Source organism: Oryx dammah, unplaced genomic scaffold (assembly GCF_014754425.2).
Source record: "Oryx dammah isolate SB20612 unplaced genomic scaffold, SCBI_Odam_1.1 HiC_scaffold_29, whole genome shotgun sequence".
In the NCBI taxonomy this organism is placed as follows: domain Eukaryota; kingdom Metazoa; phylum Chordata; class Mammalia; order Artiodactyla; family Bovidae; genus Oryx; species Oryx dammah.
This window is the reverse complement of record NW_024070213.1, coordinates 31,825,310-31,846,561: the sequence shown is the minus strand read 5'-3', so window position 1 is coordinate 31,846,561 and position 21,252 is coordinate 31,825,310.

Genomic DNA, 21,252 nt, shown 5'->3' with positions numbered 1-21,252 from the left:
AAAATATAAATCACTCTCATTTTCTAAATCATTGCTGTTGATGATGATCCCAGCGTGGTGAGAGATCACTATATTATTCTGGATATAGTATGACATCTAAATTTTCCAAGTAGTCTCAACTTCCCAGGGAATTTACTACTTCATGTTCTTGCCAAGATAGAAGGTATATTTCTGCATGATTCCTGTAGCTGAACATTATTGATGCTCTAAATGCGTGGGACATTTAATATGTGTGGCTAGTCCAGCAGGATGTTATTGACATGAATTATGATTTTTACACCAGACCATTCAAGAGACCCAATTAGAAAATTGATCACTTTTGAACAACCTGTCTCCTTAATCCCACTGATTGGCAGAACAGTTTTGGCAGCAAGAGCAATTCACAATAGGGTCAGATAGTGATGAGCCTGGAAGACCAAACTAAAGTGTCTAAACCCTTACAGAGAACAGAGGGCCATCCAAAAGTTTTCTTTTTCCTTTTGGAACAAAGCGGATGACCTGATCAAAGAAGTGTTTGGGGAAGGCTAACTCAGCAGCAGTGTGTAGAACATTCTCCATCATGTGATGACAAGAAAATGGGTGTGAGGACAGAAAACAGGGCATTCACTCACGTCAGGCTCTGAGAACAAACCAAGTTCAGCAGCCATCAGTCCACCAACTTTCGGGTCCGTTATCCTGGATGCTTGGATCGCTTTCAAGTCATAGCTTTAAAACTCTGGATCAGAAGGACTGTACAGACTGTATTTGAAGGTCTGGGGGAAAAGAAAGGAGGAAGGGAACCCGAGAAACCATGATGCAGTGAGAGGAACACCTCGTGTGTCATAGCAACTGACCAGAGAGGACCAGAGAGCCATAGTAAGTCTGACTCCATGGAAGCCCTTGTCATGGGGCCTGGGATTATTTCTGACTTCCTGTTATTTCCCTGAGCTGCTTTATTCCTTTCCAGATCATTTTTTTCTTGTGCCTTCTGCAGCAGATGTTGAGCCATCCAGACAGTTTGGATGCTTTATACACTGATACAGTCTAAAGAGGGCTTCCCTGGTGGCTCAGATGGTAAAGAATCCACCTGCAATGCAGGAGACCCAGTTTAATCCCTGAGTCAGGAAGATCCCCTGGAAAATGGCATGGGAACCCACTCCAGTATTCTTCCCTGGAGAGAGCAGCCTGGCAGACTACACTCCACAGGGCTGCAGTCAGACACGACTGAGTGACTAATACACACACACAGACACACAGACAGACAGACAGACACACACACACAGTCTAAGGAAGTTTCTACTCTATGCAGTGCTGAATGGGTAGGCAAGCGTTTCTCAAATAATGTCTTATCTGTATCTTAAGATATGAGAGTAGCTATCTACTAATGCCAACGAAAAATAGCTGACAAATCACTCTTATTCAAAATATTTTTCTAGCCAATTTGAATGATATAATGTCTTATTATTGTATTGTTTCAGGAAATCCACCAAAATTGGGAACTGCTCTCACATGACAAGTTCCTGATTCGGGTGCTTATATTCTGGCATGGAGCCAATTTTGTTTTAAATCAGGAATGAAGATACTCTTGTCATCGAGGCAGTCCAGCCGTAATTTCTACTGTGCCCCAGTTCTGCACAGCCTGTCCAGAGGCGTGAATCAATCGGCCAGAAAATAAACAGGATGGGCAGCTGAGAGACTTCTGAGCTAATGCTCATCTTAGAAGGAAATGAGTCTCACTCACGTCATGTTTTTTTTTCTTTGAACTTCCTCTTATTTATTCATTCAGCAAATAGCCATTCAGAATCTATGCTATGCCCACATTGCAGTAAATGTTTGGGATGCACAGGCAAAATAAAGATTGCAAGAGAAAAAAAAAAGATTGTAAGGTACCTTTCTCATGGGCTTTCTGTATATAGAGAAAAGCAGATATTAAACAAATAACTAACTGGATATAGAATTAGAAATTATAATCAGTGCTATAAAGGAAAAGAAACAGGATGGACAGGAGAGAGACATCATGGTACACCTACTTGAGATAAACTGATCAGGGGAAAATATCTCTGAAGAAGTGATACTACACCACAAAGATTAACAGGCACTAGTCATGTAAAGAGGTTTGCAGAAAAGAGCGTCTCCAGCATAGGACACAGGTGGTGCAAAGGCCCTGGAGAGGGGAGAGATACTGGTAAGTGCAAGGAAATAAGTGACAGAGCCCCCTTTTTCCTTTCCACTTCTCTCTTTCTTCTTCTTTCATTATTTCTATTTTTCTTGTATTACCTCACTTTTATCTTATTTTTTTTTTGTTACTACTATTTCTCCATACATTATCCCAGACATACAAACATGGTTTCAGATAATTGGGGCCAGAATCCCAATGTGTATTTACTACCTACAAGTTACTCAACCACTTCTGGAAGGTCACCTGTGTGATTTTGTGACTTTAAGTATCACTGCAGTAAAGTCCCCTAATTTTACCAGTTCCAGAACCTTAGAGGAAAAGCCATAAACCCATAGACAGGAATCTACTGACATATCTGGTGAACAGAGGGCCCTGATAGAAGCCACACTGCAAACAAAAATGGAGCTTTTGAAAGAAAACTAGCGAAAGAGAAGAGGGATGAACTGGTCCTCTGAATGTAGAAGCTGAATGCTAGGAAGAAATCATGGTTTAGTGTAAAGTATAAGACGGAATGAGAACTTGCTCTAAATCATGTATCTGTGGTCCTGGGAGGACAGGGCTGGCTTTAGAGACTGCTAGTTATTTTACCAATAAGTATCAATCGTCTCCTTCTGCCCTAGTGAAACCTGTTTTGCTTGGAGTGGTACTGCACCCAGCTAAAAGGGCTAAATATCTCAGCCTCTTTGGCAATTAGCTATGCTCATATGACTTAATTCTGGCCACATGATAGTATTGTATGGGCCTGCCGGAAAAACTCCTTAAAGAGAGCTGACTCAGCCAGGAGTACTGCCTCTTTGACTCCTTCCCTCATTTTTCTTCCTTCTGGCTAGAAAGTGGCCGTGATAACTGGAGCTCCAGCAGCTCTATTAGGTCATGAGGTAACATTAGAATGGAAACCATGTATTAAGAGGAGAGCAGGAAGAATCAGCTTTGAGGCCTGATGATAACAGAACTCCTGTTAATAACCCTGGACTACTCACCTGGACATTTGTTATATGAACAAGAAATACACTTCAGTGTTATGAAAGTAGTGTTTTGTCTTGTGATTTCTTCTGTTTTAGGCATAAAGGATAATTTCTAAAAATACACAGCCAAATTTAATCTTAATTCAGGGTTGCATGTTTGATTCAGTGATTTATTTTCAGTTCAGTTCAGTCGCTCAGTCGTGTCCAACTCTTTGCGACCCCATGAATCGCAACACGCCAGGCCTCCCTGTTCATCACCATCTCCCAGAGTTCGCTCAGACTCATGTCCATCGAGTCGGTGATGCCATCCAGCCATCTCATCCTCTGTCGTCCCCTTCTCCTCCTGCCCCCAATCCCTCCCAGCATCAGTCTTTTCCAATGAGTCAGCTCTTCGCATGAGGTGGCCAAAGTATTGGAGTTTCAGCTTTAGCATCATTCCTTCCAAAGAAATCCCAGGGTTGATCTCCTTCAGAATGGATTGGTTGGATCTCCTTGCAGTCCAATTATGGACCACCATAATTTATTATTTCCCATGATTCAGTGGGTCAGGAATTAGGTAGAGCAGGACACACCTGGGCCTTTTCCTGGTTCCATGTGATGCTGGCAAGAGTCACTCATGCAGTTGCATTCATCATTGAGTAAGTCTGGGACATCCAAGATAGCCACTCAATCTTCAGGATCTCTTTCCATGTTGCCTCTAGGCATTCAGGAGTTTGGCTTGGACTTCTAGAACGCCAGCACAGTCTTAAGTAGAAGGAAGAGAGAGATGATAGGGCTCTTTTATTTGTTCTTAAAAGTCCCAATATAGGGTTTCCCTGGTGACTCAGAGGTAAAGAATCCTCCTGATAATGCAGGAGATACAGTTTCGATCCCTGGCTGGGAAGATGCCAGATGCCGTGGAGCAACTAAGCCCCTGGGCCACTACTACTGAACCTGTGCTCTAGAGCCAGGGAGCCACGGTCACTGAAGCCTGTGTGCCCTAGAGCCGATGCTCTGCAATGAGAGGAGCCACTGCAATGAAAAGCTTGTGCACCCATGCACACAACTAGAGGGTAGCCCCGGCTCTCTACAACAAGAGAAAAACCTGCACAGCAAGAAAGACCCAGCACAGTCAAAAATAAATAAATAAAAATTATTTTTACAAAGTCTCAGAATATCAGTTATGGCACATTCTATGATCCCAACCAGTTGCCCAACTCATACTCAAGCAGAGGGAAATCAAGTCACCAGTTTATGTGAGAAGAAGCAGGCATAAATTACAATGGCAATAGTTGGCTGCCATATTCAAGGGCCACTTTTCTAGTTAAAATAAAATAATGAGGTTTCTCCAGTCTTTTGAGCCCCTCTGCTACAAAACTGCTCACTGAGAATTAGGTGGAGAAACTGAAAACCTATCCTGAGGATACTATAAGGCTGGTGATGCAGGTTACAGCAGAGCAGTTCTAGGGGAGGTGAAAGGCAGGTCACCACACCAGCAGGGTATCCCAGGCTGCTGCAAGTGATATCACTATTGATCAAGGTACAGCAGAAGATACTAAGAGCAAGAGCTAGAGCAGATCTATTTCAGAGTCACAGGGACTGGTTCAAATTATATATGAGAACTTCTTCTCCCTCTCCCCTAATCTCCTACCTCCCTTTCCTACCCTGCAGCACAGACCCCTGAAAAAATGAGTCAAGGCTATGGTTTTTCCAGTAGTCATGTATATATGTGAGAGTTGGACTATAAAGAAAGCGGAGTGCTGGAGAATTGATGCTTTTGAACTATGGTGTTGGAGAAAACTCTTGAGGGTCCCTTGGACTGCAAGGAGATCCAACCAGTCAATCTTAAAGGAAATCAGTCCTGAATATTCATTGGAAGGACTGATGTTGAAGCAGAAACTCCAATACTCTGGTCACCTGATGCGAAGAGCTGAGTTATTTGAAAAGACCCTGATGCTGGGAAAGATGAGAAGGGGAAGACAGAGGATGAGATGGTTGGATGGCATCACTGACTCAATGGAGATGAATCTGAGTAAACTCCAGGAGTTGGTGATGGACAGGGAGGCCTGGCGTGCTGCAGCTCATGAATGGGGTTGCAAAGAGTCGAACACGACTGAGTGACTCAACTGAACTAATAAGTTCATTTATATATTTTTTCCTATATATACATACACATAGGAAAAAGTCTGAAAAGGTATATACAAAATTTTAATAGTTACTAGGTTATACAATTATGAGGTAAGCTATTCTTTTCTTGATCTTATGTATTTTTTTACTTTTCTAAAATAAGATGTATTATTTGCCTAACTTTAAGTGTATTTTTAGTAAAGATATGAAATTATTTTGTATTTCCCTGAGGAAAAAATGAAGTGACTTCTCACTTATAAGTGGCCTTTAACTGATCATTTTTACAGCAAGCTGGCCATAATCATTGCTAGGAAAATTTCCCACTCTTGCCTTAGATTGGCTCAATAATAATAGTTAGACTCAGCACAAGGATTCACAATCTCGTGGTATACATCTTAGGTGTTTCAATGCCAAAGATTAAAGAAATTTCAAAGTAGCCACCAGAAGGTTGAATTATTGAAATGCTAATGAAGACATGCCCTCAGAGAAAATTGCAGGGAGTCTTCACAGTTTTTAAAGCTTCACGTGAAAGACCTTTGCAGAATAAACACGGTATTCAATTCCTGTTTCTCCAAAAGAGTGCTGGAATTTGAAGTGGTGCTCCCAGAGAGCATTTAAAGCACTAGTTAGATCACTAATTAGGATAATATCCATTTGTAAATCCACCTGATCCAGGTGTCCAAAATGAAAAGCTTTGTTTAATTTCAAAACAAATGAATCTGCACCATTAGTCTACACATGTATAAAATGCAAAATGTTTAATGAAATGTTGAATGGCCTGAATAGGTGGAGTAACTTACTGCTAGGAAGTGTTGCAATTTATTTACCTAAAAACTGGAATTCTACAAATTTCAAATGACAGCACTTTTTAAAATGGCACCTTGCAATGAAGTAAAATTTTGCATGTTACTATACATCTCTTAATGTCCTTGTGATACAGAAAATTATATGTTTCCTTATTGAAAAAAGGCCAGTAGAGAATAACCAGACATTAATAGCCTATATGACTGTAAAGGTATCTTTAGAAATATTTTGAATATGATATATATAAATATGAATGTGTATAAGATAGATGAGAGACTAAAATGAATAGATAAATAGGTAAATACCAAGACAGAAAAACAGATAATCAGTTCTGTTCAGTCGCTCAGTCATGTCCAACTCTTTGCGACCCCATGAATTGCAGCACATCAGACCTCCCTGTCTATCATCAACTCCCAGAGTTTAATCAAACTCATGTCCATCGAGTTGGTGATGCCATCCAGCCATCTCATTCTCTGTTGTTCCCTTCTCCTCCTGCCCCAATCCCTCCCAGCATCAGAGTTTTTTCCAATGAGTCAACTCTTCACATGAGGTGGCCAAAGTACTGGAGTTTCAGCTTTAGCATCATTCCTTCCAAAGAACACCCAGGACTGATCTCCTTTAGAATGGACTGGTTGGATCTCCTTGCAGTCCAAGGGACTCTCAAGAGTCTTCTCCAACAACACAGTTCAAAAGCATCAATTCTTCGGCACTCAGCCTTCTTCACAGTCCAACTCTCACATCCATACATGACCACAGGAAAAACCATAGCCTTGACTAGATGGACTTTTGTTGGCAAAGTAATGTCTTTGCTTTTCAATATGCTATCTAGGTTGGTCATAACTTTTCTTCCAAGAAGTAAGCGCCTTTTAATTTAATGGCTTCAATCACCATCTGCAGTGATTTTGGAGCCCAAAACAATAAATTCTGACACTGTTTCCACTGTTTCCCCATCTATTTCCCATGAAGTGATGGGACCAGATGCCATGATCTTCATTTTTCTGAATGTTGAGCTTTAAGCAAACCTTTTCACTCTCCTCTTTCACTTTCATCAAGAGACTCTTCAGTTCTTCACTTTCTACCATAAGGATGGTGTCATCTGCATATCTGAGGTTATTGATATTTCTCCCGGCAATCTTGATTTCAGCTTCTGCTTCCTCCAGCCCAGCGTTTCTCATGATGTACTCTGCATATATGTTAAAATAGTAGGGTGACAATATATACAGCCTTTTCCTATTTGGAACCAGTCAGTCTGTTGTTCCATGTCCAGTTCTAACTGTTGCTTCCTGACCCACATATAGATTTCTCAAGAGGCAGGTCAGGTGGTCTGGTATTCCCATCTCTTTCAGAATTTCCAACAGTTTATTGTGATCCACACAGTCAAAGGCTTTGGCATAGTCCATGAAGCAGAAATAGACATTTTTCTGGAACTCTCTTGCTTTTTCTATGATCCAGCAGATGTTGGCAATTTGATCTCTGATTCCTCTGCCTTTTCCAAAACCAGCTTGAACATCTGGAAGTTCATGGTTCATGTATTACTGAAGCCTGGCTTGGAGAACTGTGAGCATTACTTTACTAGCGTGTGAGATGAGTGCAATTGTGTGGTAGTTTGAGCATTCCTTGGCATTTCCTTTCTTTGGGATTGGAATGAAAACTGACCTTTTCCAGTCCTGTGGCCACTGCTGAGTTTTCCAAATTTGCTGGCATATTGTGTACACCACTTTCACAGCATCATCTTTCAGGATTTGAAATAGCTCAACTGGAATTCCATCACTTCCACTAGCTTTGTTCATAGTGATGCTTTCTGAGGCCCACTTGACTTCACATTCCAAGATGTCTGGCTCTAGGTGAGTGATCATACCATCATGATTATCTGGGTCATGAAGCTCTTTTTTGTACAGTTCTTCTGTATATTCTTGCCACCTCTTCTTAATATCTTCTACTTCTGTTAGGTCCATACCATTCCTGTCCTTTATCAAGCCCATCTTTGCATGAAATGTTCCTTAGGTATCTCTAATTTTCTTGAAGAGACCTCTAGTCTTTCCCATTCTGTTGTTTTCCTCTATTTCTTTGCATTGATAGCTGAAAAAGGCTTTCTTATCTCCCCTTGCTATTCTTTGGAACTCTGCATTCAGATGCTTATATCTGTCCTTTTCTCCTTTGCTTTTTGCTACTCTTCTTTTCACAGCTATTTGTAAGGCCTCCTCAGACAGCCATTTCCCTTTTTGCATTTCTTTTACATAGGGATGGTCTTGATCCCTGTCTCCTATACGATGTCATGAACCTCCATCCATAGTTCATCAGGCACTCTATGTATCAGATCTAGTCCCTTAAATCTATTTCTCACTTCCACTGTATAATCAAATGGGATTTGATTTAGGTCATACCTGAATGGTCTAGTGGTTTTCCCTACTTTCTTCAATTTCAGTCTGAATGTGGCAATAAGGATTTCATGATCTGAGCCACAGTCAGCTCCTGGTCTTGTTTTTGTTGACTGTATAGAGCTTCTCCATCTTTGGCTGCAAAGAATATAATCAATATGATTGCAGTGTTGACCATCTGGTGATGTCCATGTATAGAGTCTTCTCTTGTGTTGTTGGAAAAGGGTGTTTGCTATGACCAGTGCGTTCTCTTGGCAAAACTCTATTAGCCTTTGCCCTGCTTCATTCTGTACTCCAAGGCCAAATTTTCCTGTTATTCCAGGTGTTTCTTGACTTCCTACTTTTGCATTCGAGTCCCCTATACTGAAAAGGACATCTTTTTTGGGTGTTAGTTCTACAAGATCTTGTAGGTCTTCATAGAACCGTTCAACTTCAGATTTTTCAGCATTACTGGTTGGGGCATAGCTTGTATTACTATGATATTGAATGGTTTGCCTTGGAAACAAACAGAGATCATTCTGTCATTTTTAAGATTGCATCCAAGGACTGCATTTCAGACTCTTTTTTGACCTTGATGGCTACTCCATTTCTTCTAAGGGATTCCTGCCCACAGTAGTAGATATAATGGTCATCTGAGTTAAATTCATCCATTCCAGTCCATTTTAGTTCTCTGATTCCTAGAATGTTGACGTTCACTCTTGCCATTTTCTGTTTGACCACTTCCAATTTGCCTTGATTCTTGGACCTGACATTCCAGGTTCCTATGCAGTATTGCTCTTTATAGCATTGGACCTTGCTTCTATCACCAGTCACATCCACAACTGGGTATTGTTTTTGCTTTGGCTCCATCCCTTCATTCTTTCTGGAGTTATTTCTCCACTGATCTCCAGTAGCATATTGGGCATCTACCAACCTGGGGAGTTCCTGTTTCCGTATCCTATCATTTTGCCTTTCCATACTGTTCATGGGGTTCTCAAGGCAAGAATACTGAAGTGGTTTGCCATTCCCTTCTCTAGTGGACCACTTTCTGATAGTTATGGATATTTCATAAAAAGCAGACATTCTGCATAAATGTCTAGAGTCTAATGAAAAACATATGTATCAAGCCAAAAGTTCTACCCCAATCATAAGCAACATGTCTCCTTATAGATGAGGAATTATATAGATTTTTTTATGTTCTCTTATTAGCTTGACCTCTAAAATTATTTGAATACATGATATAACAATCAGAGATAAAATTCAACCTTTTGTGTCACTCCAAGAACACCAGAAAAGAGAGATCAAATACCTTGACCCAAACTGCTGGTGGTTTTTCATGTATGATTAAATTATTTTAAAAAAATCATTGTGTTTAAGAATGTGAACATGACAATCTAACTTCCATGTAGCGTGCTTGGGCTTTCATATGGCATCAAATACACATATACTAGAAGCTACAGGCTACAATGAATTCCACACTGGCAAATTCTTGAAACATTTGAAAGGAAAAAATCAGAAATTATGACTAAATTAGAATTCTATTTATTCCCTGGTGGGGGGGATGGCAAGTACAGTTGCAGTGCCAAGGCCTGCTTATAGTTTGCTCTGTGTTTGCTTAGTTTAATGACCATGCAATGTAAAACTGTTGGTGCAGCAGCCTGTCACATGGTGCTTAACTCATATTTCCTCAAACTTTTAGACCAAGAGCAATTTCAAGTTGAACTTAAGGAACACTGACTTCTTAATAAGATTTGTTACCCAACACTAACATGGAAAATTCATTACAAGTCTTGCCAAATGAACAGTTTTCATGATTTTGTTCCTAGTTCTAGCATGGTTAGATTATTGTGATAAATAAGCAGCTATTAAAGAGCAACTGACAATGTAATATGTGTTTAAAAAAAAAAACTCTGTTGATAAGATTCCTTGATTTAAATTTAATAGATTGATATCCATTTTCAGGGCAAAGTTTAATGGCAGCATGACTATGGACATGATAACAGCAGTCTTTCAACAGCTTGATAGTTTGAGTTTGTCTCTTTGTTTGTTTGTTTTTATTTGGTTGTGCTGGGACTTAGTTGCAGCATGTGGCATCTATTAATAATTCCCCAACCAGGGATTGAACCCAGATCCCCTGCATGGGGAGCATGGAATCTTAGCCTGTGGACCACCAGGAAAAGTCATGATAGTTTAAGGGTTAAGACAATTTTGTCATCTCAGCCTACAGAGAATATGAATCAATAAGATTCCAAATCTTATCTAAGTTCAGTTCAGTTCAGTTCAGTTCAGTTCAGTTCACTCAGTCGTGTCTGACTGTGACCCCACGAATTGCAGCACGCCAGGCCTCCCTGTCCATCACCAACTCCCACAGTTCATTCAGACTCACGCCCATCGAGTCCGTGATGCCATCCAGCCATCTCATCTTCAGTTGTCCCCTTCTCCTCCTGCCCCCAATCCCTCCCAGCATCAGAGTTTTTTTCCAATGAGTCAACTCTTCGCATGAGGTGGCCAAAGTATTGGAGTTTCAGCTTTAGCAACATTCCTTCCAAAGAAATCCCAGGGTTGATCTCCTTCAGAATGGACTGGTTGGATCTCCTTGCAGTCCAAGGGACTCTCAAGAGTCTTCTCCAACAACACAGCTCAAACGCATCAATTCTTGGCGCTTAGCCTTCTTCACAGTCCAAATCTCACATCCATACATGACCACAGGAAAAACCATAGCCTTGACTAGACGGACCTTAGTTGGCAAAGTAATGTCTCTGCTTTTGAATATACTATCTAGGTTGGTCATAACTTTTCTTCCAAGGAGTAAGCGTCTCTTAATTTCATGGCTGCAGTTACCATCTACAGTGATTTTGGAGCCCCCCAAAATAAAGTCTGACACTGTTTCTACTGTTTCCCCATCTATTTCCCATGAAGTGATGGGACCGGATGCCATGATCTTCGTTTTCTGAATGTTGAGCCAACTTTTTCACTCTCCTCTTTCACTTTCATCAAGAGGCTTTTTAGTTCCTCTTCACTTTCTGCCATAAGGGTGGTGTCATCTGCATATCTGAGGTTATTGATATTTCTCCGGGCAATCTTGATTCCAGCTTGTGTTTCTTCTAGTCCAGCGTTTCTCATGATGTACTCTGCATATAAGTTAAATAAGCTGGGTGACAATATACAGCCTTGACGTACTCCTTTTCCTATTTGGAACCAGTCTGTTGTTCCATGTCCAGTTCTAACTGTTGCTTCCTGACCTGCATACAGATTTCTCAAGAGGCAGGTTAGGTGGTCTGGTATTCCCATCTCTTTCAGAATTTTCCACAGTTTATTGTGATCCACACAGTCAAAGGCTTTGGCATAGTCAATAAAGCAGAAATAGATATTTTTCTGGAACTCTCTTGCTTTTTCCATGATCCAGCAGATGTTGGCAATTTGATCTCTGGTTCCTGTGCCTTTTCTAAAACCAGCTTGAACGTCAGGAAGTTCACAGTTCACGTATTGCTGAAAGGACAGAAATGGTATGGACCTAACAGAAGCAGGAGATATTAAGAAGAGGTGGCAAGAATACATGGAAGAACTGTACAAAAAAGAGCTTCACCACCCAGATAATCATGATGATGTGATCACTAATCTAGAGCCAGACATCTTAGAATGTGAAGTCAAGTGGGCCTTAGAAAGCATCACTACGAACAAAGCTAGTGGAGGTGATGGAATTCCAGTGGAGCTGTTTCAAATCCTGAAAGATGACGCTGTGAAAGTGCTGCACTCAATATGCCAGCAAATTTGGAAAACTCAGCAGTGGCCACAGGACTGGAAAAGGTCAGTTTTCATTCCAATTCCAAAGAAAGGCAATGCCAAAGAATGCTCAAACTACTGCACAATTGCACTCATCTCACATGCTAGTAAAGTAATGCTCAAAATCTTATCTAAAGACTCATGCAAACCGAATGCCTTAGGAATTTCTGCAGCTCTGCACTGACTGACTTATTCATCCATTCATTAAGCAAAAAATGTACAGTTATCAGCTACCAGAGACTATGGTGAGCCCAGTGAAGGGTACCATGTCACAGAAAACACAGCCTCGGCTCTAAAGCTGTTCCCAATGAAGGCAGGCAAAAATGTACTAAGTATGGTGATAGTTATATTGGTGCTGACAGCCAGAGCAGAGAGCAACCTAAACTTGCCTGAAGAAATTGGGAATGGCTTCAGAGTAGCAACATTTGAAATGGGCTCTGCCGGATGAGTAGGAGTTCAACAAAGAAGGTTGTCAGAGGGGCATTCTAGGTGGAGAGAGCATCAGGAGCTTGGAAATTTAAAAAAGAACTGAATGTGGAAAACTAGTTAACACAGTGTACCAAAGAATACTCAAAGTACTACACAATTGCACTCATCTCACATGCTAGTAAAGTAATGCTCAAAATTCTCTAAGCCAGGCCTCAGCAATACATTAACCATGATCTTCCAGATGTTCAAGCTGATTTTGGAAAAGGCAGAGGAACCAGAGATCAAATTGCCAACATCCGCTGGATCATCAAAAAAGCATGAGAGTTCCAGAAAAACATCTATTTCTGCTTTATTGACTATGTAAAAGCCTTTGACTGTGTGAATCACAATAAATTGTGGAAAATTCTGAAAGAGATGGGAATACCAGACCACCTGACCTGCCTCCTGAGAAATCTATACACGGGTCAGGAAGCAACAGTTAGAACTGGACATGGAACAACAGACTGGTTCCAATAGGGAAAGGAGTAAGTCAAGGCTGTATATTGTCACCCTGCTTATTTAACGTATATGCAGAGCACATCATGAGAAATGCCGGGCTGGAGGAAGCACAAGCTGAAATCAAGATTGCTGGGAGAAATATCAATAACCTCAGATATGCAAATGACACCACCCTTATGGCAGAAAGTGAAGAAGAACTAAAGAGCCTCTTGATGAAAGTGAAAGAGGAGAGTGAAAAAGTTGGTTTAAAGCTCAACATTCAGAAAAAAAAAGATCATGGCATCCGGTCCCATTACTTCATGGCAAATAGATGGGGAAACAATGTCAGACTTTATTATTTTGGGCTCCAAAATCCCTGCAGATGGTGATTGCAGCCATGAAATTAAAATATGCTTACTCCTTGGAAGGAAAGTTATGAGCAACCTAGACAGCATATTAAAAAGCAGAGATGTTACTTTGCCAACAAAGGTCCATCTCATCAAGACTATGATTTTTCCAGTAGTCATGTAAGGATGTGAGAGTTGGACTATAAAGAAAGCTGAGCGCCGAAGAATTGATGCTTTTGAACTGTGGTGTTGGAGTAGACTCTTGAGAGTCCCCTGGACTGCAAGGAGATCCAGCCAGTCCATCCTAAAGGAGATCAGTCCTGGGTGTTCATTGGAAGGACTGATGTTGAAGCTGAAACTCCAATACTTTGGTCACCTGATGTGAAGAGCTGACTCACTTGAAAAGACCCTGATGCTGGGAAAGATTGAAGGCAGGAGGAGAAGGGGATGACAGGATGAGATGTTTGGATGGCATCACCGACTCAAGGGAGATGAGTTTGAGTAAACCCTGGGAGTTGATGATGGACAGGGAGGCCTGGTGTGCTGTGGTCCATGGAGTTGCGAACAGTCAGACACAACTGAGCGACTGAACTAACTGAACCTAAGATGAAAAGGAAAGACAGGAAATTAGCAAAATGCTATTTCCTTTTTTTTTTTTTTTTTTGGAACCAGTTAGTTTAGGTAATTTAAAAGATGATAGCAAAAGAAACATTGGAGTCAGTACTATTGAGGTAGATGAACCTAGATTCTATTATACAGAGTGAAGAAAGTAAGAAAGACAAATATCACATATTAATGCATATATATGGAATCTAGAAAGATGGTACCAATGATGCTACGGGTAGGGCAGCAAAGAGACACAGGCATAAAGAACAGACTCTTGGACTCAGTGAGGGAATGAGAGGATGGGATGATTTGAGAGAATAGCACTGAAACATACACATTACCAGATGTAAAATAGATAACCATTGAGAATTTTATATATGATGCAGGGCACCCAAAGCTGGTACTCTGTGACAACCTGGAGGGATGGGATGGGGAGGGAAGTTGGAGGGGGATTCAGGATAGTGGGGACACATGTATGCCTATTGCTGATTCATACAGATGTATGGCAAAAGCCATCACAATATTATAAAGTAATTATCCTTCAGTTAAAATAAATAAATAGAGCTTTAAACAGTGGTTTGTGTTTTAGTGTAAAGGCTGTTGTATACGGCAGTTTTTCACTCCATGTATAGTAGGTAGATGAGTTACAGAAGTGCAGAGATACTGGTCTCTTAAGCCCTCTTTGGATCAGCCAGCAGAATATGGGTGGTCAGAGATACCAGACCCATCACCTCTGGCCGAGAGCAGACTCTTCCACTTGTCAGAGTGCCCTCTAAAGATACCTCCATCTTCTATACCTGACAGGGTGCAGAAAAGGTTATGAATCACTGGCACACCAAGCTAAAGACTATGCCTTCTAGACAGTAGAGAGCCCCTGAAAATGTTATTCAGGGAAGTGGAGGCAGCAGGAGACATTAGAGACGGGAAGCCAACCTCAGAGGCTGTTACCTTAGCCAAGAGAATGGAGGGTAAAGACTTCAGGTATTTCTCAGCTGGGTCACTGTTGAGCACCTGGTGTCATTCTACTGAACAGAACTCATGTTCTGTGTGGCAAAGACTTATCTTAGAGACACAGGGACTCTGGGATATCAGAGCAAAAAAAAATTTTTGTAAAAAGGCTTCCTGTTGGGAATACAAGAGAATATTTAGGTCTAGCAATCAGGCTTTGGGGATTTCCCAGGTGGCGCTAGTGGTAAAGAACCAGCCTGCCAGTGCAGGAGACATAGGAGATGTGGGTTTGATTCCTGGGTTGGGAAGACCCCCTGGAGGAGGTCATGGAAACCCACTCCAGTCCTTGCCTGAAGAATCCCATGGACAGAGGAGTCTGGCAGGCTGTAGTTGATAGGGTTGCAAAGAGATGTACACGACTGAAGCAATTTAGCATACACACACACAATCAGGCTTTGGCTCACAAAATCACTACTTTGAGCAAAAAGGGTGAGGCCAAGGTGCTGCTCAAACTTCTGGGGTGAAGGCATGATTCAAAAAGTAGTTTCCAATGATCTAAAAACCCAGTGGGCATATTGGCTCAGCCTGTGACCCAACCGATTGTCCATATAAACTCCAAGACCATAGGAATTTGGTCTATATGGGTCACTGGTCTTCACTGCCTATATTAGTGCCTGAAACTTTTAGGCATTTAATAGATATTTGTTGAATAAAAGTATGATACCACTATGTTGAGTGTTGACATGTATGCTTGCATGCTAAGTCACTTTAGTAATGTCTGACTCTTTGTGACCCCATTGACTGGGAACCCACCAGGCTCCTCTGTCCCTGGGATTCTCCAGGCAAGAGTGCTGGAGTGCGTTTCCATGCCCTCCTCCAGGGGATCTTCCTGACCCAGGGATTGAGCCCATGTCTCTTCTGTCTCTTGCAATGTCAGGCAGATTCTTTCCCACTAGTCCCACCCATGTAAAGAGTAACCACTCATTTTTCTATAGCAGAGATTTTAGACTTGAAAGATTTATATGTGTGGAGACAGAGAGAGACAGAGAGAGACATAAAGAGAGATTGCTTTACTTTGTTTAGGCTAAAACACCTAAGGGATGAGATGAACAATGGAACTTCAATTCCACTTCCACTGCTCAGCTCTGATGGCAGTGTTTGCATCTGAAAAAGTGACTGGGCATAAAAACAACAGCTAAGGAGTGACTAAGTGACAAGAATGATGAAGCCCAGGAGGCCCAGCACCAGCAGGGCTTTTGGCAGCAGTCAAGCTCCACAACAAATTTTCAGGGTACATTCTGAGCTGTGGGTGTCCCCATGCTGGAAACGTTCATGGAGATGGGGAGGGAGAAGGGAGGAATCCAGGAATAACGGTGTAATAGTTGAGGTGATGGACTAGAGAAAATTGTTAGTATCCTTCATACTCATGGGTATGATCAGAAACTGCTGGCATGGTTCAGGGAAACAAGCATTACACATGCATTCACAAGAATCTGAATCTGCTATACTCCAGCTGTACCAACACAGAGCCAGTGAAACGGACCATAGTATGGAAAATATAGTGTGTGATTTACTTCTGTCAACTTGTAAAGCTGAGACAGATTTCTGCAGCTGCAATGGGCAAGGGATCCAATGAGCTCATTAATATGTCAATGGCCTATCACGTGCACAACGTTTTTCTAGGTCCACAACTCTCTCCACAGTTCTCAAGTCCAGAATCTTCTGGAAATCCAAAATTTTAATTTTTTATCCATTTGGTGATTGAAGTGATGTAAGGCTACTTTCAAGTTTTGTCTCATTTACTGTGAACATCCACACCTTTGGTTGCTGAAATTTAACTATGGAGTCCTGCTCCGGATGCTGTTGGAGGTATTGCTTAATGAATGGTGCATGCACGAAATAACCTTTCCAAAATCCTGAGCTTTCTGTATTCTGAAACTTATATTGCCTCAAGGGCTTGCAACAGTGAGACAAAGAAGTAACGACACTGAATACTCCTTTCTAAAAAAGAGAAAAAAATTAGAAGCACATAGCCTGTAGCAGTTGTGAGATCTAAATAGACACACATCCAGGGACAGGGACTATTCCCTGATTAAGGCCTCTTTCTTCTCCTTTGAAGTATGCTTAGTCTCTAAGTTGTGTCTGACTCTTTTGTGACCCCGTGGACTGTAGCCCACCAGGCCCCTCTGTCCATGGGATTTCCCAGACAAGAATACTGGAGTGGGTTGCCATTTCCTCCTCCACTCTCTAATCCGTTTTGTTCTTACCCTCTGGACTACTTGCTTAGTCCTCCGAGAGGTCTTTCTTTTTCATGAGAATAGCCCAGTTTTGTATTTGAATAGTTCTCTCAGTCAGCTTTACACCTGTAGGAAGTTGAGGCCTCAGAGGCTTCTGAATTCATCTCTGTCCCTTTAATTCTGAATTGATACAATTCTTTTAAAAATCTTTATAAGATTTCTATGGATCAGACTATAATTTCCTCTATTAGACAAAAACCAGGCTCCCTATTATCAAAACTGTGTTGTGTTCAGTTGCTTCAGTCAAGTCCGACTCTTTGCCACCCTATGGACTGTAGCCCACCAGGCTCCGATGTCCACGGGATTCTCCAGGCAATAATACTGGATGGGTTGCCACGCCCTGCTCCAGAAGATCTTCCCGACCCAGAGATCGAACCTGCATCTTTTGTGTCTCCTGCATTGCAGGCAGCTTCTTTACCAGTTGAACTAGCTTCTTTCTAATTTCAGAGATGTGTCAAATTTGGGTGACATGTCTGAATTCACAGAAGAACTTTTGTTTAGGTGAGAGGTCTACCAGACACCACCTTAAATCATTCTGAGGTTTTATGAAAGGGTCTTCCAGCCACACCCTTCATTTGATCTTGCCCCCATAGCCTCATTTTGTTGAAAATAGCCTGATATTAATTTTTAAACACATTCTAATTTTGACAGTGTTTTCCAACCCTGCGCATCTTGGGACTTCTATATTTTCTCTAAGTTCTACTACAAACTGAAAGGTTCTTTCTTTAGTTAATCTCTCTCTTCCTGCATTTTATTATACACAGCTATAAAAAGCCAACTCATACTTGTAACATTCTGCCTGGAAATCTCGTAGCCGGATCCACCAATTTATGGGAAAAAATTTCTGTCTTTCAAGTGTAGCAGGCAACATTTGCCAGTTGTGTGGCTACTATATAACAAGGGTGTTTCTTTTTCCTCCATTCTCCAATAACAATTTCCCTTAATCTCCCAGCCTCTTTAGACACCAATCATTTTCTCTCAGCCTCTGTAGACACCAGTCTCCCCATTACCAAAGCCAATGCCACCTGTTTTAGATTTTTCTTATGACAACACTCCATTTCTATGTACTAACTTCTGTTTTAGGTAACTATTTTGTATTTAGCCATCCTAAAACCTAGCGACTTCCACAACAATGACTTCTTGCCTTCTGTATAGTTCTGTGGGTTGACTGGGATGTTCATCTAATGGTTTCATGTGTTTATTCATGCTGGAGAGTTGTCTGAGCTGAGAGGTTCAAAACAGCCTCACACTTGGGTCTAATGATTGGTATTGACTATTGCTGGGGAGTCTTCATTCTCTTTTATGTGGTCTCTCATCTTCTAGTAGACTATACCAGCTTTCCTAAATTGTGATATCAAGGCATCATTACAGGAGGGCAAGGACAGAATCTTTAAGACATAATGAAGTCCAAGCTTTGGAAGTTGTATGATGTCATTACTTCCATATTCTGTTGGTCAAGGGGCCAGTACATGTTGAAGGAGGCTGAGAAACAGGTCTGTATCTGGATGAGAAGAAGGCAAAGTCACAGTGCAGGGCGATATGCACACTGAATTGGGGGATGTTTGTGGCCACTGGGCAGTGTATTAGACTAGAATCTGTTTGAATGAATGCTTAATTTTTAGTTGGGGAATGACCATGGCCTTAGTCCCAGATCTCTACTTCTTGACTCCAACTCCAAATGCAAGGCAGTGTGTTAAGGCTGGGCTTGGAAATCAGACTTGTAACATGAGATTTTTTTGAGTGACTATTCTCTGATTGCTTGACTTTCTTAATCCTTGCCAACAACGGCATCTCTTTTTCTTTTTTTTTTTTTTTACCATTGGTGACTATTTTGTTTATTAATATGTGTTCAGTTTAGTTCAATTTGGTCACTCAGTTGTGTCCACCTCTTTGAGACCCCATGGACAGCAGAACACAAGACTTCGCTGTCCATCACCAACTCCCAGAGCTTGCTCAAACTCATGTCCATCCAATCGGTGATGCCATCCAACATCTCAACCTGTTGTCCCCTTCTCCTCCTGCCTTCAACCTTTCTCAGCATCAGAGTCTTTCCCAATGAGTCAGTTCTTCACATCAGGTGACCAAAGTATGGTGCATGTGTATAGAATGGAGCATGGGACTGTTTATTCAGAATCCACTTTTATCTATTTCATTATTACACTATTTTAAAGATTTGATTCAAGAGACACATAAGACACTTCTTACTGCGGCAGAGAAAGCAAACATTCTGTGGAATGGCAACACATCCAACCTGGCACAGAGCAGGCTTTTGTAATTCTCTAAAACCTGAGTAAAACACTTATTCACGTTGAATAAGAAGAGGGGGGAAAGGATTAAGCAACAACAGAACCATTTCTGATTATTTACCAATCAAAACAATGGGGTCTTGAATATTCTATCTCTGCTGTTCCCTATGTCACATTCTAGATTAATGTAGAGGAACAGATAAATCTGGTTTAGAATCTAGGCTTTACCATTTATTCATTATATGACCTTGAATAGTATTTAATTGATTTGACATATTTGCTTCATCAGATCTGTAGGATAAAATTGGATGTTGAATTATAGGAACATAGTAGGGGAGCCTGGTGGGCTGCCACCTCTGGGGTCGCACGACTGAAGCAACTTAGCAGCAGCAGCACATTAGTGAATGTCCGTTTTCTTTCTTTATCTATGTCACTAGATTCCAAAGGACATCTAATACAAGATTAGGGCTATAGATTTATAAGCAAAAGTCAGCTGTTGATAATCTGTAAGCTAGGAAATTACAAAAATAAAAAGGTCTGGGAAATAAAATTCTCAGCTACACGTGGTTTCTATATAATTTTCTTCTATGTTGTTCCGCACTGTATATATTATTTTAGACATAGTGAAGAAGTATATCTGTATAATCTCCATCTAGTAATAGATTATCCAATTAAAGCCTAAAGATACATTTAAGATACTAGAACATTAGGACACTGAACATAATTAGAAAGTTGTGATACTTGATATTCATTGATTTTAAAAGAGCTAAGAAATAGTTAACAAGGGAAAACCCAAAACTGTGTAAGACTTTCCTACACATAAGTATTTTTAAATTTTTGCTTTGTTTTTATTTTGAAATACACAGTATAGAAGAAACTATTAGTCTTATCTGTATTTTATGTCTCTGATCCAGCTTTCACTTCACATACCATATAAAATTTGAGGCTTAGAATAGCATTACTAGAAATAAAACAGAGACTAAACAGGACACCCATTCATAATAGGAATAAATAATAAATCTTGGTTGCTGATGGATTGTAAAGATTGATGGCAAGGGAAAGGTCAATTATCTCACTACAATCTTACAGTGACATACTTGAGAAAATTCTATAAAATGAAAAGTGATGAATTATGACCCTGGCACATCTAGAATTCTATAAATAAGATATTCAGTTTTACTTTCTGCAAGGTATTTCATCCATGCAAAGTTCTTCAGTTTGGTCCTCAGTTTGAGCTGAATATGTTCAGTCAAATATTAGTGCCCTCACTTAACTTAATATTATCAAAATGCTGTTTTTCTTCTTTTACACATTTTTGAATTCAGGAAACTTTTCCACTGTGTTTTTAATGCCCCAGAACTTCTAGCCCTTTGAGACCTGAAGGTAATGAAGTAGATACAAATGAAACATGTCTGTGGTGATCATACTTTTCTTCCAAAAACCCATAGAGATTAAAATAGTTTAAAAACCAGTAGACTAAGACAGTAAACTAAACAGAAACACATCTTTTCTCCTGTGATGTAGGTTAACTCCAGTATAGGAATTCAAGGAAGACAGTGTCAACTGGTCTTCAAATTTTTACTACAAGTTTTCTTTTATTAAAAGAGCAGATGAGTTTCTTAAAAAGTCGAAGTCATAGTGTCTAAACCCTGCAGAGGTGCTTATACTTCTGGACCTGTATGGAAACTGGGAAGCTGTATGGAACTGAAATAAAAGTACTATGTGAACT